Below are 20,055 nucleotides of genomic sequence, written 5' to 3'. Positions count from 1 at the left end.
GAACAAAGCCTAATCTTGAATGACTTTGATAAATAAAATGTTTTTTTGTTTACAAGCGTAAGTAAAACCACAAATCTTTTATTCTATAAAGCTCTGTTCACATCAGTGCGACCCATGTTCTTTGGGTAGGGCAGCCCTTTAATTTCATGGTCTGCCCCACCAGTAGGAACGTGGGTAAAGAAGCTCTGGAAACTTTTATAAAACTGTGCATGGTGTTGCATTTTTGTGCGCACTAAAACGTTGGTAGTTTGAGGATGTGTGGGGCATGCCATTTAGAATTAAAGTGGTTCTAAAATTAACTTTTTTTTTTTTACTGCATTACCTGCATTAAGGTAATAAAAACACACACTTACCTGACTGAGCACTGCTCTCCTTTCTCTTCCTCATCTCACAGGAGACACTGAGGGCAGTGGGAGCCATAGACTCCTGCTGCTGTCAGTCAAACTCCTGTGAGGAGGGAGCAAGCGTTTGGCTTTCAGGCACTGTGTGTGTCTATGGATGCACACAGCCCAGCTTGAGAGTGCATCTGCATGGGTGCCCCCTTAGCATCTGACTTGCTTAGGGGCACACACAGGAAGGAGGAGAGGACAGCTCTGGCATGGAACTAAAAAAGAGGGGTAAGAGACCGCTCTTCGCAATACCATTGCACAGAGCATGTAGGTATAAAAAAAAAATTGAATTATATTATATTTTAAAAAAAAAATTATAAGTGTATTTCCTATGAAAGACGTATTTTCTTTCTTAGAAATTCATCTACGTGGTTTGATTCAATTTGATCACCATGTTTAGTCCATATGAGTCCGGTATCGAGTTTTGTCACTCACCTCTCTAGTCATAACTGCATTGCCTAGGTTATTAAAGTAGGCTCCATTTGCACCGTTTGATATTTATTGAACGCTATGAGATTTTTCGTTGTTTTTTTCTTTGTTTGTTTGTTTTTTCTATACGCACATTTATTACTTTGATTATATGTTGGGCGTGTTTTTTTTCTTCTTCTCTTCTTTTTTTAGTGTTTTGTGGTTGTTTTTGGTTTGTTGTGCATTTTTGGCATATGTTTGTTCTATCTTTTTTTGTATGTGTGTATGTGTTTATAATAGGAAAAATGTAAATAAAATCTGATTAAAGGAAAAAAAAAAATTAGACCCCTTTCACACTGGGACCGTGGCCGTGTTAGCGCTAAAACGCCGCTCGTTTTAGCAGAGCTTTAGAGCTGTTTAAGCGACGCTTTACGGCTGCTAGAGGGCGGGGGGGGGGGCTTTTAACTCCAAAGAAGGTGTTAAAAGCACCCGTGTCGCCTGAAAAGTGCTTCGGAAGCGTCGTCCATTCATTTCAATGGGCAGGGCATTTTAAGAGCTGTAATATAGCGCTCCCAAACCGCCCAAAGATGCTGCTTGCAGGACTTTTCCTAACGTCCTGCAAGTGCACCGCCCCAGTGTGAAAAGTCACACTGAAATAGTGGCGGTGCTTCCATAAGTGCGCACGGGCGCCGCCCCCTCTCTCCTGCCGTCCCCCTCTAGCACCAATAGAAAGATTCATGCATTGCATGAATCTATCTATGGCCGCCGCTGCCACCCCCTATTCAGGCGCCCGGCCCCTTTTCGGGCACAGGGCGCCTGAATTACAGTAGCGGGGGGTGTTTTTGAAGCACCTGATTAGAGCCATAGGCTCTAATAGGCATCAAAAAAGGTGACACTCGCAGGTCACTCAGCTGAAAATTCGCTTTCCTAACACTAAACCGCCTCTCTGCCAATCAGTTGCTCGGATCTGTTACCCGTCACCTGATTGGCTGAAACGACAGATGCTGTGGCAATTGCTGGTCACAGTGGGAGCAATTGATGGGAACAGTGGCAGCAATTGATGGGCACAGTGGCTGTGTGTGATGGCACAGTGGCTGCGTTTGATGGCACAGTGGCGCCAATTCATGGGCACAGTGGCTGCATTTTATGGGGCACGGTGGCTGCATTTTATGGGGCACAGTGACTGCATTTGATGGCACAGTGGCTGCATTTGATGGCACAGTGGCAGTAATTGATGGGTACAGTGGCTGCGTTTGATGGCACATTGGCTGCGTTTGATGGGCACAGTGGCGGCAATTGATGGGCACAGTAGCTGCATTTTATGGGGCACAGTGGCTGCGTTTGATAGCACAGTGGCGGCAATTGATGGGCACAGTGGCAGCAATTGATGGGCACAGTGGCTGCGTTTGATTGCACAGTGGCAGCAATTAATGGGCACAGTGTTTGCATTTGATGGCACAGTAGTTGCGTTTGATGGGCATAGTGGCGGCAATTGATGGGCACAGTGGCTGTGTTTGATGGCACAGAGGCTGCGTTTGATGGCACAGTGGTGGCAATTGATGGGCACAGTGGTTGCATTTTATGGGGCACAGTGGCTGCATTTGATGACACAGTGGCTGCGTTTGATGGCACAGTGGCAGCAATTGATGGGTACAGTGGCTGCGTTTGATGGCACAGTGGCTGCGTTTGATAGGCACAGTGGCGGCAATTGATGGGCACAGTGGCTGCATTTTATGGGGCACAGTGGCTGCATCTTATGGGGCACGGTGGATGCATTTTATGGGGCAGTGACTGCATTTGATGGCACAGTGGCTGCGTTTGATGGCACAGTGGCAGCAATTGATGGGTACAGTGGCTGCATTTGATGGCACAGTGGCTGCGTTTGATAGGCACAGTGGCGGCAATTGATGGGCACAGTGGCTGCATTTTATGGGGCACAGTGGCTGTATTTGATGGCACAGTGGCTACGTTTGATGGCACAGTGGCGACAATTGATAGGCACAGTGGCAGCAATCGATGGGCATAGTGGCAGCAATTGATGGACACAGTGGCTGTGTTTGATGGGCACAGTGGCGGCAATTAATGGGCACAGTGTTTGCGTTTGATGACACAGTAGCTGCGTTTGATGGGCACAGTGGCGGCAGTTGATGGGCACAGTGGCTGTGTTTGATGGCACAGAGGCTGCGTTTGATGGCACAGTGGTGGCAATTGATGGAAACAGTGGTTGCATTTTATGGGGCACAGTGGCTGCGTTTGAAGGCACAGTGGCTGCGTTTGAAGGCACAGTGGCAGCAATTGATGGGTACAGTGGCTGCGTTTGATGGCACAGTGGCTGCGTTTAATAGGCACAGTGGCGGCAATTGATGGGCACAGTGGCTGCATTTTATGGGGCACAGTGGCTGCATTTTATGTGGCACAGTGGATGTATTTTATGGGGCACAGTGACTGCATTTGATGGCACAGTGGTTGCGCTTGATGGCACAGTGGCGGCAATTGATGGGCACAGTGGCAGCAATTGATGGGCACAGTGGCTGCGTTTGATGGCACAGTGGCAGCAATTAATGGGCACAGTGTTTGCATTTGATGGCACAGTAGTTGCGTTTGATTGGCATAGTGGCGGCAATTGATGGGCTCAGTGGCTGTGTTTGATGGCACAGAGGCTGCGTTTGATGGCACAGTGGTGGCAATTGATGGGCACAGTGGTTGCATTTTATGGGGCACAGTGGCTGCATTTGATGACACAGTGGCTGCGTTTGATGGCACAGTGGCAGCAATTGATGGGTACAGTGGCTGCGTTTGATGGCACAGTGGCTGCGTTTGATAGGCACAGTGGCGGCAATTGATGGGCACAGTGGCTACATTTTATGGGGCACAGTGGCTGCATCTTATGGGGCACAGTGGATGCATTTTATGGGACAGTGACTGCATTCGATGGCACAGTGGCTGCGTTTGATGGCACAGTGGCAGCAATTGATGGGTACAGTGGCTGCATTTGATGGCACAGTGGCTGCGTTTGATAGGCACAGTGGCGGCAATTGATGGGCACAGTGGCTGCATTTTATGGGACACAGTGGCTGTATTTGATGGCACAGTGGCTGCGTTTGATGGCACAGTGGCAGCAATTGATGGGTACAGTGGCTGCATTTGATGGCACAGTGGCTGCGTTTGATAGGCACAGTGGCGGCAATTGATGGGCACAGTGGCTGCATTTTATGGGACACAGTGGCTGTATTTGATGGCACAGTGGCTGCGTTTGATGGCACAGTGGCGACAATTGATGGGCACAGTGGCAGCAATTGATGGGCATAGTGGCAGCAATTGATGGACACAGTGGCTGTGTTTGATGGGCACAGTGGCGGCAATTAATGGGCACAGTGTTTGCGTTTGATGGCACAGTAGCTGCGTTTGATTGGCATAGTGGCGGCAATTGATGGGCTCAGTGGCTGTGTTTGATGGCACAGAGGCTGCGTTTGATGGCACAGTGGTGGCAATTGATGGGCACAGTGGTTGCATTTTATGGGGCACAGTGGCTGCATTTGATGACACAGTGGCTGCGTTTGATGGCACAGTGGCAGCAATTGATGGGTACAGTGGCTGCGTTTGATGGCACAGTGGCTGCGTTTGATAGGCACAGTGGCGGCAATTGATGGGCACAGTGGCTACATTTTATGGGGCACAGTGGCTGCATCTTATGGGGCACAGTGGATGCATTTTATGGGACAGTGACTGCATTTGATGGCACAGTGGCTGCGTTTGATGGCACAGTGGCAGCAATTGATGGGTACAGTGGCTGCATTTGATGGCACAGTGGCTGCGTTTGATAGGCACAGTGGCGGCAATTGATGGGCACAGTGGCTGCATTTTATGGGACACAGTGGCTGTATTTGATGGCACAGTGGCTGCGTTTGATGGCACAGTGGCAGCAATTGATGGGTACAGTGGCTGCATTTGATGGCACAGTGGCTGCGTTTGATAGGCACAGTGGCGGCAATTGATGGGCACAGTGGCTGCATTTTATGGGACACAGTGGCTGTATTTGATGGCACAGTGGCTGCGTTTGATGGCACAGTGGCGACAATTGATGGGCACAGTGGCAGCAATTGATGGGCATAGTGGCAGCAATTGATGGACACAGTGGCTGTGTTTGATGGGCACAGTGGCGGCAATTAATGGGCACAGTGTTTGCGTTTGATGGCACAGTAGCTGCGTTTGATGGGCACAGTGGTGGCAGTTGATGGGCACAGTGGCTGTGTTTGATGGCACAGAGGCTGCGTTTGATGGCACAGTGGCGGCAATTGATGGACACAGTGGTTGCATTTTATGGGGCACAGTGGCTGCATTTGATGGCACAGTGGCTGCGTTTGAAGGCACAGTGGCAGCAATTGATGGGTACAGTGGCTGCGTTTGATGGCATAGTGGCTGCCTTTGATAGGCACAGTGGCGGCAATTGATGGGCACAGTGGCTGCATTTTATGGGGCACAGTGGTTGCATTTTATGGGGCACAGTGACTGCATTTGATGGCACAGTGGCTGCGTTTGATGGCACAGTGGCAGCAATTGATGGGTACAGTGGCTGCATTTGATGGCACAGTGGCTGCGTTTGATAGGCACAGTGGCGGCAATTGATGAGCACAGTGGCTGCATTTTATGGGGCACAGTGGCTGCATTTGATGGCACAGTGGCTGCATTTGATGGCACAGTGGCGACAATTGATGGGCACAGTGGCAGCAATTGATAGGCATAGTGGCAGCAATTGATGGGCACAGTAGCTGCGTTTGATGGGCACAGTGGCGGCAATTAATGGGCACAGTGTTTACGTTTGATGGCACAGTAGCTGCGTTTGATGGGCACAGTGGCGGCAATTGATGGGCACAGTGGCTGTGTTTGATGGCACAGAGGCTGCGTTTGATAGGCACAGTGGTGGCAATTGATGGGCACAGTGGCTGCATTTTATGGGGCACAGTGGATGCATTTGATGGCACAGTGGCTGCGTTTGATGGCACAGTGGCGGCAATTGATGGGCACAGTGGCTGCATTTTATGGGGCACAGTGGCTGCATTTGATGGCACAGTGGCTGCCTTTGATGGCACAGTGGCGGCAATTGATGGGCACAGTGGCTGCATTTTATGGGGCACAGTGGCTGCGTTTGATGGCACAGTGGCAGCAATTGATGGGTACAGTGGCTGCGTTTGATGGCACAGTGGCTGCATTTGATAGGCACAGTGGTGGCAATTGATGGGCACAATGGCTGCATTTTATGGGGCACATTGGCAGCAATTGATGGTACAGTGGCTGCGTTTGATGGCACAGTGGCTGCGTTTGATAGACACAGTGGTGGCAATTGATGGGCACAGTGGCTGCATTTTATGGGGCACAGTGGCTGCGTTTGATGGGAACAGTGACTGCGTTTGATGGTTCAGTGAGGCTGCAATTGATGTTTTTTTTTGCAGAATTTTTCAGTTTGTTTGCGCCCCCCCAAAAAGTTTGAGCACCAGCCACCACGGCACTGAAATGAATGGGTGGTTTCAGGTGCTTTACAGGCACTATTTCTAGCCCTAAAATGCCTGAAAACCGCCCCAGTGTGAAAGCTGTCTTAAACTTTACAATCACTTTAATGTCACCCCTACGCATTTGCTAAAGATGAGGGCTTTTGCCTGCGGGTGGGGAATGTATGCAATGTATGTGAACCTTGCCTAAGAGCTGAAATGTTTATACAACATCTATAAACAATATATCAACTGAAAACCATTCTGTTGAGTAAAGCATTATTTAAAGGGGGTGCCTATGTCATTAATTATATAAATACACTTTATTTTATAAGTATCCAAATCTAGTAATAGTTATAAAGTAAATATTTAAAGTAAAAAAAAAAAAAAAAAAAAAAAAAAAAGGTTTTCCATTGGTGACAAATTCTTCCCCATCTAGGTGTGTGTTTGACCCCCTGGAGGCAGAGAATGCTGCTCTGCTCTGCCTGGAAGGGGAGGAGACTTGAAAATAGTTCATCACTGAGAGGCCGGCGGTGATTGGCTGAGACGCGCCTCCCTGAACCCGAGCTCTTGGCACACACAGAGCGGCTCAGTGATAGAGAGTCGGACCGGGAGACTTGTATCTGTACAGGGGGGGGGAGAGCGGACAATGGACCGGACAGGCCGCTGATGTGGAGGAGTCCCGGGCATGGTGAGAGCCGTGTGATGGTGTACAGACCACTGATATCATCCGGATCACACTCCATTGTGTGTATAGAGGAGGGGGCGGGGGGATTAGGAAATGGAAAGCACCAGCAATGATCTGTGTACAGCTGGCAGCAGCTCAGAAAGTCCCCAGCATTCCTCATCGGGGCTGGCTGGGACTTGTAGTTCTTTCACTGATTGCAGATTGTGTACCCTCCCCCATACTGAACTGATTCATCCTTAGTTTTCAGAAGTTGTACTTTGCATGTTATTGATGGCATCATTATAATAGTAACTTGATTGTATAATAATAATTGTTTATGAGCTGTGTTTTGTTTTTGTTTATTTTTCATTTTTTTTGGCACGTTATCCAATCATCACATACAATCCTCGGCTCATTGGGGGTATGAAGGACTACTGAGATTTGGGAGAAAAAAAGCAAAGTTTTAGCTCAGGGTCACAGAGATCAAATCTGGAATAACTGGGGTAAGCTGCTAATCAGGAGATAAAGATTGGGAAGAAGTCTGCAGCAGAATCCTGTTCAGATAAATCAGGCTGAATATGGCAACTATGGACATGGAGGTCAGTTGTCAGATCCGGGCTTTTGGGGGTGAATTGAGCAATGATCAGGTGTCTGTGGGGGCCCCTCATCCACTGTTAGCTGAAAGTCAGATGTCTTGGGGGGGATCTAGCAAATGTTGTCTAAACGTCAGATATCTATGGGGGGGGGGGCCCAACCACTGTTGGCGGAAAATCAGATATCTATGGGGGGACACCAGACACTGTTGGCGGGAAATCAGATATCTATGGGGGGGCACCAGACACTGTTGGCAGAAAATCAGATATCTATGGGGGGGGGGGACCAGACACTGTTGGAGGAAAATCAAATGTCTATGGGGGGGGCACCAGACACTGTTGGCGGAAAATCAAATGTCTATGGGAGGGCGCCAGGCACTGTTGGCGGAAAATCAAATGTCTATGGGGGGGCGCCAGGCACTGTTGGCGGAAAATCAAATGTCTATGGGGGGGCGCCAGGCACTGTTGGCGGAAAATCAAATGTCTATGGGGGGGCGCCAGGCACTGTTGGCGGAAAATCAAATGTCTATGGGGGGGCGCCAGGCACTGTTGGCGGAAAATCAAATGTCTATGGGGGGGCGCCAGGCACTGTTGAAAATCAGTTGAAAAATCTGAATTTTATGGAGCACCCAGGCACTTTAAGCTAAAAATCATATGTCTATGGGGCCCTCAGCCGTTGATAACTGAAAGTCCTGTGTCTATAGAGGGGGGCAGCCATCGTTGGCTGAAAATCTGATCAGTGTTGTTATCATGGGAGCAGCTCTGGCCTCTTGTCCCTGGCTCTCCCCTTTTACTTGCCGATAGACCATCATTATGCGATCTGTGTGTAGCTCGCCTTGAGGCCGGTCAGATTGTACACAGACTGGCTTTGCAAGTCTTGTCAGCTTTTAACTGGCCATCTATAGCATGAGATTTGCACATGGAACAGCCATTGGAGAGTGCATAGGTTACCTTTCGCAGGCCTGAAGTAGATGTAATAATCTTTAATTGAATACAATTTCATATGTTAAAGCTTAATGTGTCACAGACAAATGCCATGTTTTTATTTATTTTTTAAATGTGTTTTTACACTTTTTTTTTTTTTTGTCCATTCCTGGTTGCACTTCAATGCTTCTGATTTCCTGCAGCTTCTTTGCAGCTACTTCCGGTCTACACGCATGCATTCCAGAGATGGCTGTGTGGCATTTCTCAGAACAGTTCCCTGAATCCAGATACCATTAGTGGGCCGTGTCTGTCTAATGTGTGTTGAAACATCCTCTTATCAGAAGCCCATGTGACAGGGAGACCACACAGCACAAGAAAAGAGCATTGTCACCCTATAAGAGGAAGTACCTGAACAATAACCGTCATATTATCCCATACCCTCAATCCCAGCAGTGGAAATCGATAAATTGGTGCAGCTTGGAACTACATTGTAGCAAAAGGCCTGCGTAAACGCACACATTTGCATTTCCATTTTGCATGCATTCTAACGTTCAATGTGCATTTTGTACATGCCTTGACACCATTTTTTGATGTGTTTTTCATGGCTTTTTATTTATTTATTTTTTAATGTTGGCCAATAAAAAAACCGAGCCTTTTTTTTTTTTTTTTTTTTTTTTTTTTTGGGACACATGCATTTTAATGGTTTTCAGTGTGAATACGTAATACACATGTTAAAGGTTTTTTAGTGTGATTTTAGTGCATGGGTTTACTTGTACGTGAATGGCAACCATACACTATACATTTTCCTTTAGACCTACCATTACTATGTAGTACTAAAGCCTGCCTGAATGGATACAAGTTGAAAACATTGTTTAGGTTTGTCCTCGTTGTTGTTTTATATAGTTTTGGTAAATCTTAAAGGGTATAACCTCTGTAAGGTTTGTTTGTTTTTTTTTTGGTTTTTTTTTTTTCTTCCATCCTTGTCCCATTGGGGAGATTTCCTTTCACTTCCTGTCCCATAAACAGGAAATGAGAAGAAATCCCTGCAAATTAGGAGAATCTCCTTTGGGGACCCCAGGTCACCAGAACTAGTGTCCCCATTAGATGATTTTTCCTTTGTTACTTTTCTGGGGACCACCCAAAATTTGGGTTTTTCTTTTACTTTCATTTTCGATAATGGACAAAATGAGAGTGTAAATCTCCCTAACTGGGACACAGACGGCAATAAAAACTGCCGGGTGTTCTAATCCCTCTCCACTCCATCCAAAACTAAAAAAAATTTAGTTTTTAGTTTATAATTTTAGGGTACGTTTACACTGAACGCAGGTTTGAAATTGTGCCAGTTCAGCTGATTTCAAACCTGCATTTCAGTGCGAGTTCGGTAGCGTTTTGAAAGACATCTGCGCGGGTTCATGCACAGATGTCTATTGAAATCGCCCCTAAGGCTACTTTCACACTGGGGCCCGTGAGAGCGTCGGCGGTAAAGTGCCGCTAGTTTTGGTGGCGTTTTAGCAGTGCTTTTTGGGCACTGGTGGGGGCGCTTTTAACCTCCACTAGCAGCCGAAAGAAAGGGTTACTACCGCCTGTGTGGTGCCACTGCCGAAGCACTTTGCAGGCGCTTTGGCAGCGCTGCCCATTCATTTCAATAGGCAGGCGGTTTAGGAGCAGTGTATACAGCACTCCCGCACCGCTCCAAAGATGCTGCTTGCAGGACTTTTTCTAGCGTCCTGCCAGCGCACCGCTCCAGTGTGAAAGCACTCGGGCGACAGGAGGGTCACTTTACAGGCGATATGCAGGTGCTATTTTTAGCGCTAAAACACCTGTAAAGCATCTCAAAGTGAAAGTGGCCTAAAGTCGCCAGGAGTAGTGCAGGAACTACTTTTCTACTTTTGGAAATCATTGTGGCGCCGCACCATTTGGGACAGTGCCGTTGCCCGCAATAGGCTGTGATTTGGCATGCGATTTGATATGTCGCGCCGATGTGAACGGGGGCTAAAAGTGGAGCTTTACTCATAACAACTTGATAAAAATAAATAATGTTTTTTTTTTTTTAGCAAGGAACATACATTTCACAATAATGATTATACTACCAAAATGAACGTGTGCTGTAAATTGCCTCCAGCATTGCTCCTGTTTCTTCTTGCTGGAGGCTGCCATGTTGCTGAAGCCCCAGAGCCCCTGATCAGCAGCAAATCTTTAGGCTGTGAGCAGATTGGCCTTTACAAATTGGACACGGAGCTAAAAAATAGAGAACAATTGAGCCTGTGCAGAGCAGGATTTTACACATTATAGGTGCTTATTTTTACCATTTTACATAGCTGTACCTGCAAAAGGGGCCAGCCTTGGTTGCGCCTGAGAGATCTGCCTGTCTATGGGCAGCCGAAATCAATACAACCCCCCCCCCCCCCCCCCATATCCATATTTCTGTAATCCCCCATGGAGTTTACAGTGTTTTCCTTTCGCTCCTGAATGGCCCCGGTGTTCCCAGTCATACAGGCAGGCTTTGTGTCCTTCACACAGTGTCACGTTCTCCACCTGTGATTAACTCATAACCAGTTCTTCTCAATCATTTGCCAAACCGTGTACACGACAAATAAAAATACCACCAATTTTATTTAATTACACCGCCTACAGCTTCTGCACTGATTTATATTACATAGTAGGTGAGGTTGAAAATAGAAAAAGTCCATCAAGTCCAACCCATGTGTGTGATTATATGTCTGTATTACATTGTATATCCCTGTATGTTGTGGTAGTTCAGGTGCTTATCTAATACTTTTTTTAAACTATCGATGCCCCCCGATGAGACCACCGCCTGTGGAAGGGAATTCCACATCCTTGCCGCTCTTACAGTAAAGAACACTCTACGTAGTTTAAGGTTAAACCTCTTTTCTTCTAATTTTAATGAGTGGCCACGAGTTTTATTAAACTCCCTTCCACAGAAAAGTTTTATCCCTATTGTGGGGTCACCAGTATGGTATTTATAAATTGAAATCATATCCCCTCTCAAGCGTCTCTTCTCCAGAGAGAATAAGTTCAGTGTTCACAACCTTTCCTCATAACTAATATCCTCCAGACCCTTTAAAAGCTTTGTTGCCCTTCTTTGTACTCGCTCCATTTCCAGTACATCCTTCCTGAGGACTGGTGCCCAGAACTGGACAGCATACTCTAGGTGCGGCTGGACCAGAGTCTTTTAGAGCAGGAGAGTTATCATTTTATCTCTGGAGTTGATCCCCTTTTTAATGCATGCCAATATTCTGTTTGCTTTGTTAGCAGCAGCTTGGCATTGCTTGAGCCTATCATCTACTAGGACCCCCAGGTCCTTTTCCATCCTAGATTCCCCCAGAGGTTCTCCCCCCAGTGTGTAGATTGCATTCATATTTTTGCCACCCAAATGCATTATTTTATAATGTTCCATATTAAACCTCATTTGCTATGTAGTTGTCCACCCCGTTAATTTGTTCAGATCTTTTTGCAAGGTTTCCAGATCCTGCAGAGAAGTTATTGCCCTGCTTAGCTTAGTATTGTCCGCAAATACAGAGATTGAACTGTTTATCCCATCCTCCAGGTAGTTTGTGAACAAATTAAACAGGATTGGTCCCAGCACAGAACCCTGGGGAACCCCACTACCTACCCCTGACCATTCTGAGTATTCCCCATTTATCACCATCCTCTGAACTCACCCTTGTAGCCAGTTTTCAATCCATGTACTCACTCTATGGTCCATGCCAACGGACCTTATTTTGTACAGTAAACATTTATGGGGAACTGTGTCAAATGCTTTTGGCAAAATCCAGATACACCACGTCTACGGGCCTTCCTTTATCTAGATGGCAACTCACCTCCTCATAGAAGGTTAATAGATTGGTTTGGCAAGAACGATTCTTCATGAATCCATGCTGATTACTGCTAATGATATCATTCTTATTACTAAAATCTTGTATATAGTCCCTTATCATCCCCTCCAAGAGTTTACATACTATTGATGTTAGGCTAACTGGTATGTAATTCCCAGGGATGTATTTTGAGCCCTTTTTAAATATTGGTGCTACATTGGCTTTTCCCCAATCAGCTGGTACCATTCCAGTCAGTAGACTGTCAGTAAAAGTATGGTATCACTATTCCAGGCGTGGACGATTGTCACTCCTCACACATCAAACTTCTTCAGCTGAAGGTATTGGGCTTAGGCAGCCCATACATTATGCATATCATTTTATTTTTATTTTTTAGTTCAGCTGGCAGGTTGAATGAAAGAAAACACATTCGATGCTGCAAAATTGTAAGAGAAATTCACCTTAGGCCTCATGCACACAAGACGCTGTTAAACGCGCGTTCAGAGGCAGTCGCACACTTTTTTCAACTGCCCCTGAACTCATTCAATGTTATCCTATGTGTCCATGTACACTGTCTCATTTTTTGGTGTTTTTACGCAGTTGTGTTTAACCTTGTTTTTCCAGAAGCAAAAAAATGGGTTCAGACGCAAAAGTTTTCCACGTTTGACTCCAAACGCAGCTAAATGCGGTACCGCGTTTAGCCGCGTTTGCGTTTATAAGTCTTTTTAAAAGAACCCTATTTTTTGGACCAGAAAACACAGAAATATGATGGTAAACTGCAGCAGAGAATGATATTTTGCGACCCGACTTTGGGGCACCATATCTTGGGGCCACTTGGTGCTAACATAGTGGAACTGGCACTACAACATATCCAAATTTGGGATTCCTAGCACCAAGTGGCCCCGAGATACGGGGCCCCAAAGTCGGGTCACAAAATGTCAAGCACTTTTCTGCAGCAGAGAATGACATTTTGCGACCCCCCCACTTCGGGGCCCCGTATCTCAGGGCCACTTAGTGCTAGGAACCCAGTTTTGGATATGTTGTAGTGTTCCACTGTGTTAGCACACCAAATTTGGGGTTCCTAGCACCAAGTGGCCCTGAGACACGGGGCCCTAAAGTTGGGTCACAAACATTTTGCGACCCGCATTTGGGGCCCCATATCTTGGCACTATAACATATCCAAACATATCCAATTTGAGGTCCCTAGCACCAAGTGGCCCTGACATACAGGGCCCCAAAGTTGGGTCGCAAAATGTCATTCTCTGCTCTGCAGACGCTTCTAGACGCAAACATGGGAAAACGCCGCTAAACGCGACATGCAAATGCGGCAAAACGGACGTTTCTAAACGCCGATGAAATCAGAATATAGGGGATGGCGCTGTGTAAAACAAAGAGTGTGAAAGTGAGTGTTTTTAAAGTGACAAGTGCTTTGGTGCGTGATACAATCCTACATAAATAGAAAATTAAATAATAAAAATAATAAATAAAAATGTTATAAAATGACAGAAATAAATTATATCAAAGAAATGTGAATGGACCAAAAACTAATATATATTGTAAAGTGATAAATCTTTATAGAAGTTCAAATACATCAATATATATATTGAGCAACCACAATCCTTATTTTTCTAAAAGTAAGGCATGTGTTAATCAACTGCAAAGTGACAGGTGTTAAAGCTGAAAAGGTTTAGTAGTGCACCACACACACTACAATTTTATGTGAAAAAACGTTGAAAATTAAACCCAGTCCATAAAGGCGAGTGTATCAAAAAAATGTGTATCAGAGATATATCCAAAATATATATATATATATATATATATATATATATATATATATATATATATATATATATATATATATATATATATATATATATATATATATATATATATATATATATATATATATATATATATATATATGTGTATCAAAAATTATGTGAAAAATATACAGTCCCAAATAGTTCATCTAGTGATACAAAATACAGTGCAATCGTGTGATGTCTGCCCTTAATCGCTCCGATCCCACCGGTGCCAGTATCCTTCCACTTAGCCCAGTTCAGGTGAACCTCTCGTTGAGGAGGGGAGGGGGACTCACTGTCCCTAACAGCAGCACATATCCCAACCAGGCATCCAAAGCTCTCCGTCTGTAAAAAAGCAGTGTTGAAGCCGACTGTGTTACAACACCCTCTTAGATTTGAACAGTATTGTACTGCAGGAAGTATTTGCTCTCAAAATGGTGAGAAAAAGGCAATTAACAAAGGAAGACAGACCATTATAACCCTTTAGAGAAATTCCAAAGAAAGCCAAGGTGTTTCTAAACGCCGGTTTCAGCTTTTAAAAACGTGTTTAGCAGAGTTTGCATCGGCGTCTCGTGTGCATGAAGCCTTAGACCTCACTCAGGATCAGGTTAAGAAGTTTTCTTTATTTGACTCGTATGAGGAGACAAGTTACAACAAAAGGACAGATATTTGCCTATTTGTTCTGACCTCTATGATCCGGGCAGCATACATAGAGGTCAGCCTGATTGGCGCCTATTGGACTTGTCTGACTGACAATTAAAAAACTTGCAATAATATACCTTTACATGCCTGACTTGGCCACCTCTCCTAGATATGATTGGTTGACGTATATGTCTGGGCTTGACCTTTTATTTTCATATCTTATGCAGCGTACACACGGTCGGACTTTTCGACCGGACTCGTCTGACGGACGCCGACAGACCAAATCCCACGAACAATCCGATTGTGTGTGGGCTTCACCGGACCTTCAAGGACTTTTCCAGTCGCAAATCTGACGGACTTTAGATTTGGAACATGTTTCAAATCTTTATGTCGTAACTCCGCCGGACCCAGAATCCCGCTCGTCTGTATGCTAGTCCGACGGACAAAAACCCACGCTAGGGCAGCTATTGGCTACTGGCTATCGACTTCCTTATTTTAGTCCGGTGTATGTCATCACGTACAAATCCGTCAGACTTTGGTGTGATTGTGTGTAGGCAAGTCCAGTCGTTTGAAAGTCCGTTGAAAGGCTGCCGAACTTTTGTAGCTGAAAAGTCCGACCGTGTGTACACGGCATTAGAAGTAGGCATGCTCAGTCTCGCATACTAAAATAAAAATGAATCTTACCTGTGATTACGTATATTCCAGGAAACTGAAATTTCTTAATTTCTTTGTAAAACGAAACTCCTGTGATTTATATGCATTTCGAGAAATCAAAACTTCTCTGTGGCTTACATAAAACAACCCTACTTTCAAGCAGTCTTTTACAAGGAGGCATACATTTTTATAAAACAGGCATATCTAATTTCTCTAACAAAAGGCCATCTGGGGACACATGCTGCTGCCACAATTCAAAAACGATCCCCACCGTCACACTTGGTGGGCAGTACTGCTTGCCAAACATGACCCACTCAAGGTGAATGGGACTGAGCTACTACCTCTTGCAATGCACATGGTGCAGTGCTGTGGTGCAGGCTTTAAGGGGTTAAAACAAGTGGGGAGGAGGTGACTTAAGGCAGCTATACATCGAAATTTGGCCGCTTCAGCAGGGACTGCCATAATTTCAATCCATGTATGGGTAGACTGGTTGTACAGAAGTTGATCTATTAGTCAACTTCTGTACAACCAGCCTGTCCGTTTTTTTTTTTTTTTTTTTTTTTATCTTCCCCCTACTTGATCAGCGTTGCAGGCTATAGCCGTCAGTGCTGATCAGTGTTTCAAGTGTGGTCTCCCCAGTGGCAGAATACAAGAGCTCAGTAGGGAGCAGGGTCGCACCGATACTAAGCTCTTGCACGAGTACTGGTACTCATGCAAATACTCTGATACCTAAAACCGATACCTTTGCAGTGCGATTTGATTCCTGTCTGAATTTCATGTGGTTCCCCGCAATGCAAGAGAAGAGAGGGAGACAGAGGCTCCAAGCCGCCAATAGTGTAGCAATTTTTGTTCAATAAAAGGGGTTAAAATGAAACCGTATTACACTCAGACCTCGCTGGTAACAGGCATAAAACAGGCTCAGTGTGGAGCCCCCAGTCCAAAGTTCAGTCCCCACTAGAACCGCTGGAGAAAGTGCAGTGAAGTCGAAGCCGGTATCCAGGGAAAAGTCGTACAACGAAGCTGCGGGAGACTCTATCTGTCAAAGGAACTGTCCTATGTCCAGGATTCTGTGGCCAATCAGAATGCGTTTCGGAGCCCAAACCACACCTCCTTCATCAGCCTTCTGATTGGCCACAGCATCCTGAACATTGCAAACAGCAATCGTCCTACACATGTGAGGTATTCACATTCTAGCACCAAACCTCTTGTGTTAAGCTAAAGTAGTAACCTGTGATTTTGCTGTGCATTTTTTGGGTTGCCTGCACCTGTGAAAAATGGACATGTCACTCAAAAACACAAAATTGCAGTGCGTTTTTACTGTGATTTTGCTATTTTCCATTTATTGTAATAGGAAGCTGCGTTTTTGGATGCAGCATGTAGAACTTTTCGAAACGCACTGCACCTGTAACGCAGTGGTGTAAAACGTCCAATAGGATTTACAGGGAAACGTTTTTCTTGCCAGGAAGAAACGCTGGAAAAACGTATCGGTGTGTAAGGGTCTTAGTGCACTAGTGTGCAGACATACATAGAATTTAAAGGGATGCATTTTTCTTGAGCTAAAGGTGCCAATAATGGCCGACAATAAATTCCTATTCATTTAAAGTTGATATTAATTAAAAAGTCAAATATAATAAAATTTATAAATATACTTTTTTTTTTTTTTTTTTTTTAAACTGTCATTTTTCGTTTTCAGTTTTTGGCCAAGTGCATCCTGCATTTCGGTTTCGGCACCAAAATTTCCATTGCTTTTGAAATCTGCTGTGCAAATACCTTATGACATAAAAAATTGCAACACCCAACAATTTATTCTCCAGAGCCTCTGTTTTTAAAAAAAATAAATTTAACGTTTGTGTTCTTAAATCTTCTAGCAAATACTGATTGTTACATGTAAACAAAAAGTGCCAGAAAAGGCCTGGTCTTCAAGTGAATATTGTATGCTTGTGCTTTATGTACATCACCACGTTTCTTTGATACCCTCTAGTTAGCGAGTCACAGACCGTGATTTATGTTATCAAGATTGCTAGAATAAATATCCCCCAAAAAATATATAAAAAAACTATTTTTTTTTCCTCAGTTTAGGCCAATATGTATTCTACATATTTTTGGTAAAAAAATTGATATAAGCGTATATTGGTTTGCGCAAAATTTATAACTAAAATAGGGGATAGTTTTATGGCATTGTTATTTTTTTTTTTATTAGTAATGGCGGCGATCTGCAATATTTTTTTTTTTTTTTTTTTTTTATCAGGACTGCGACAATATGGCGGACACATCGGACATTTTTGACACTATTTTGGGACCATTGTCATTTATACAGCGATTAGTATTATAAAAATGCATTGATTACTGTGTAAATAACACTGGCAGTGAAGGGGTTAAGTGTGTCCTAGGGAGTGATTCTAACTTTTAGGGGGCTGGGCTTTAACACACAGGACAGTGATCACTGCTCTCAATGACAGGGAGCTGTGATCTCTGTCCTGTCAGTAGGCAGAACGGGGAAATGCTTTGTTTACAAAAGGATCTCCCCGTTCTTCCTCTCTGTGACACGATCGCAGGCACCCGGTGGACATCGAGTCCGCGGGACCCACGGTCACGAAGACTGCGGCAGGCGTGCACCCGCGACACCGCTTCTTAAAGGGGACGTACCTGTACGCCCTTTTGCCTACCAGCGCCATTCTGCCGATGTACATCGGTGTGCGCTGGTCGGCAAGCGGTTCATGCATGTTTTCGGTAGCAGTATCCCCCCTCATCCCCTAGTACTCACCTGTGCCCTCATTTGACCCAGCATTGTGCTTGTCTGCAGCTCTTCTCTCCCCTCACTTCCCGGTCTCACTTTCTTTGCTGGCGGGCATGGCTGAGTCTCGCTGTCTGCGTCAATGGACTCAGGAGTGAGCGTGCTCAATTGCCCCCAAAGGAATCAGCTTGCTATGGGGGCACTCACTGGAGGGGAGAAGCCAGGAGTGTCAGCAGGGGACCCGAGATAACAAGGTTCAGGCCAAGCTGTGTAATTCCATTGCACAGCTCAGGTAAGTATAAACCAAAAACAAAAGCAAACCAAAGACAACCACTTTGAAGCAGTATTGCACCCAAAAGCAAACATTTATTTTATTGCAGCTTACCAATTCTTAGATGTGATGGCTGCGTTCGTTTTTTTGGGGGGTTTTTTTGCTTTTCACCTGGTGGTCGTGTCAGTAGATCTGTTGTTTTTTTTCAATGATGTAGCAGTTAGATGGTTGAGACAAACCAATTACTACTGACATCTATGTAAAACCTTTTTTTCTAAAAGCAACACAGTTACTGTAACTGCTTTATAAAGTGTTAGGTGGAGTTTGGCTTCAATGTGTTACTGTATCTCAAATCTTCTAGTATATCTAACACTCCAGACTGACAATACTGCTGCCAAAGGTGTCTCTATTTCTCCTTCATCCACACTGGGGGCACTCTAATACAGGAAGTAAGCTACTGGCAAAATCACCAAGTGAATACTGAGGGGAAGAAAATAAAAGAAAACAAATGCAGATCCCACATCTAAAGGGTTGTACACACATATCATAATTTGGCCAGTTCAGCATGGGTGTAGATGGGGGGGGGGGGATAGGGGGCTATCAGCCCAGCTTAATGATTGGTAAGCTGCATTTTAAATCGCTAGTAAAAAGGCTTGATTTTAAATCAACTTAATTTAAATCATAATTTTTAAAGAGCAACTGTCATCTCTGTCCCACAGCAGCTCCTCCTCCTCTGACCCGCTGTTGACTCACCAACAGTCCCATTCACTTTATTGGAACAGCTGGTGATGTGGCAGTGATACAACAAGGTGAGGGACGTGGCGGCAGCAGGTGAGTGGATTCCCACTAACAGGCACTGCCATGATGGATCTGAAATGACAGGTGCTCTATAAATGTAAGGACTTATTCTTGCTGGTAGTTAGAATCTTTAATATTTGCAAACAAAATGAAGGTTTCCTATTCAGAATAATAAGCTATCGGGTTAGTAAAAGAGCGATATCAGAACCGATTCAATCATACAGTTTGTAGTGTACATAGATTTGCAAAACAATAGGATAAAGGAATATTCCTGAACTTTCTTTTATCTTTTGGTTACTGTGAAATTGTGTGAATACATCAATGTAGTGCATATTATCTCAGCTTGCAGAACTTGGATTCATTGAATGAGTTTACCAAACATGTAAATATTGCAGAATATACAGCCTCATGCTACATAACTAAGCTCCATTTCATGCTGAATAAACTAAATTATTAATGTATCTTAAATAGAAAACTATCTTTAGATAGATTTTACTCCAAAAGCATTTTATTAAAATTATTTTGATAAAAATAAAAAAAAAATCCAATTTAAATCAAAAAAATCTTTTTTTTTTTTCTTTTTATTAATCAAAGATTTTTATCCACCCTGCTGTCCCTGCTGATCATTTGATCGACTTCTGTTGAAGGTGAATCATTGGAACATTTTTGTCGAAGCATATCGGGTACGAGGGTCCAACATGGCCGCCCACTTTAAAAGCGGGGCGGGGGGGGGGGGTTGTTTGGGACCTTGAATGAGGCATATACGCCTCCATCCCTATTGAAGTATTAAAGAAAAAGGAGGGATGGGACTTTGAATGAGTGTGATACACAAATAATGAATGCACAATAATACA

General features: G+C 44.6%; 1 protein-coding gene across 1 annotated transcript in view; it reads left to right on the top strand.

The window, feature by feature from the left end:
* The first annotated feature begins 6,468 nt into the window (after positions 1-6,468).
* The window catches only part of ATP10D (ATPase phospholipid transporting 10D (putative)), a 139,569-nt gene continuing 125,982 nt past the window's right edge, over positions 6,469-20,055 (top strand). The window contains exon 1 of the mRNA XM_073608486.1: positions 6,469-6,974. The gene's annotated coding sequence lies outside the window, so the exon portion shown is untranslated. The remainder of the gene's footprint in view (positions 6,975-20,055) is intronic.

This window comes from Aquarana catesbeiana, linkage group LG01, assembly GCF_042186555.1.
Source record: "Aquarana catesbeiana isolate 2022-GZ linkage group LG01, ASM4218655v1, whole genome shotgun sequence".
Classification (NCBI taxonomy): Eukaryota; Metazoa; Chordata; class Amphibia; order Anura; family Ranidae; genus Aquarana; species Aquarana catesbeiana.
This window is presented reverse-complemented; position numbering and strand designations above follow the sequence as displayed.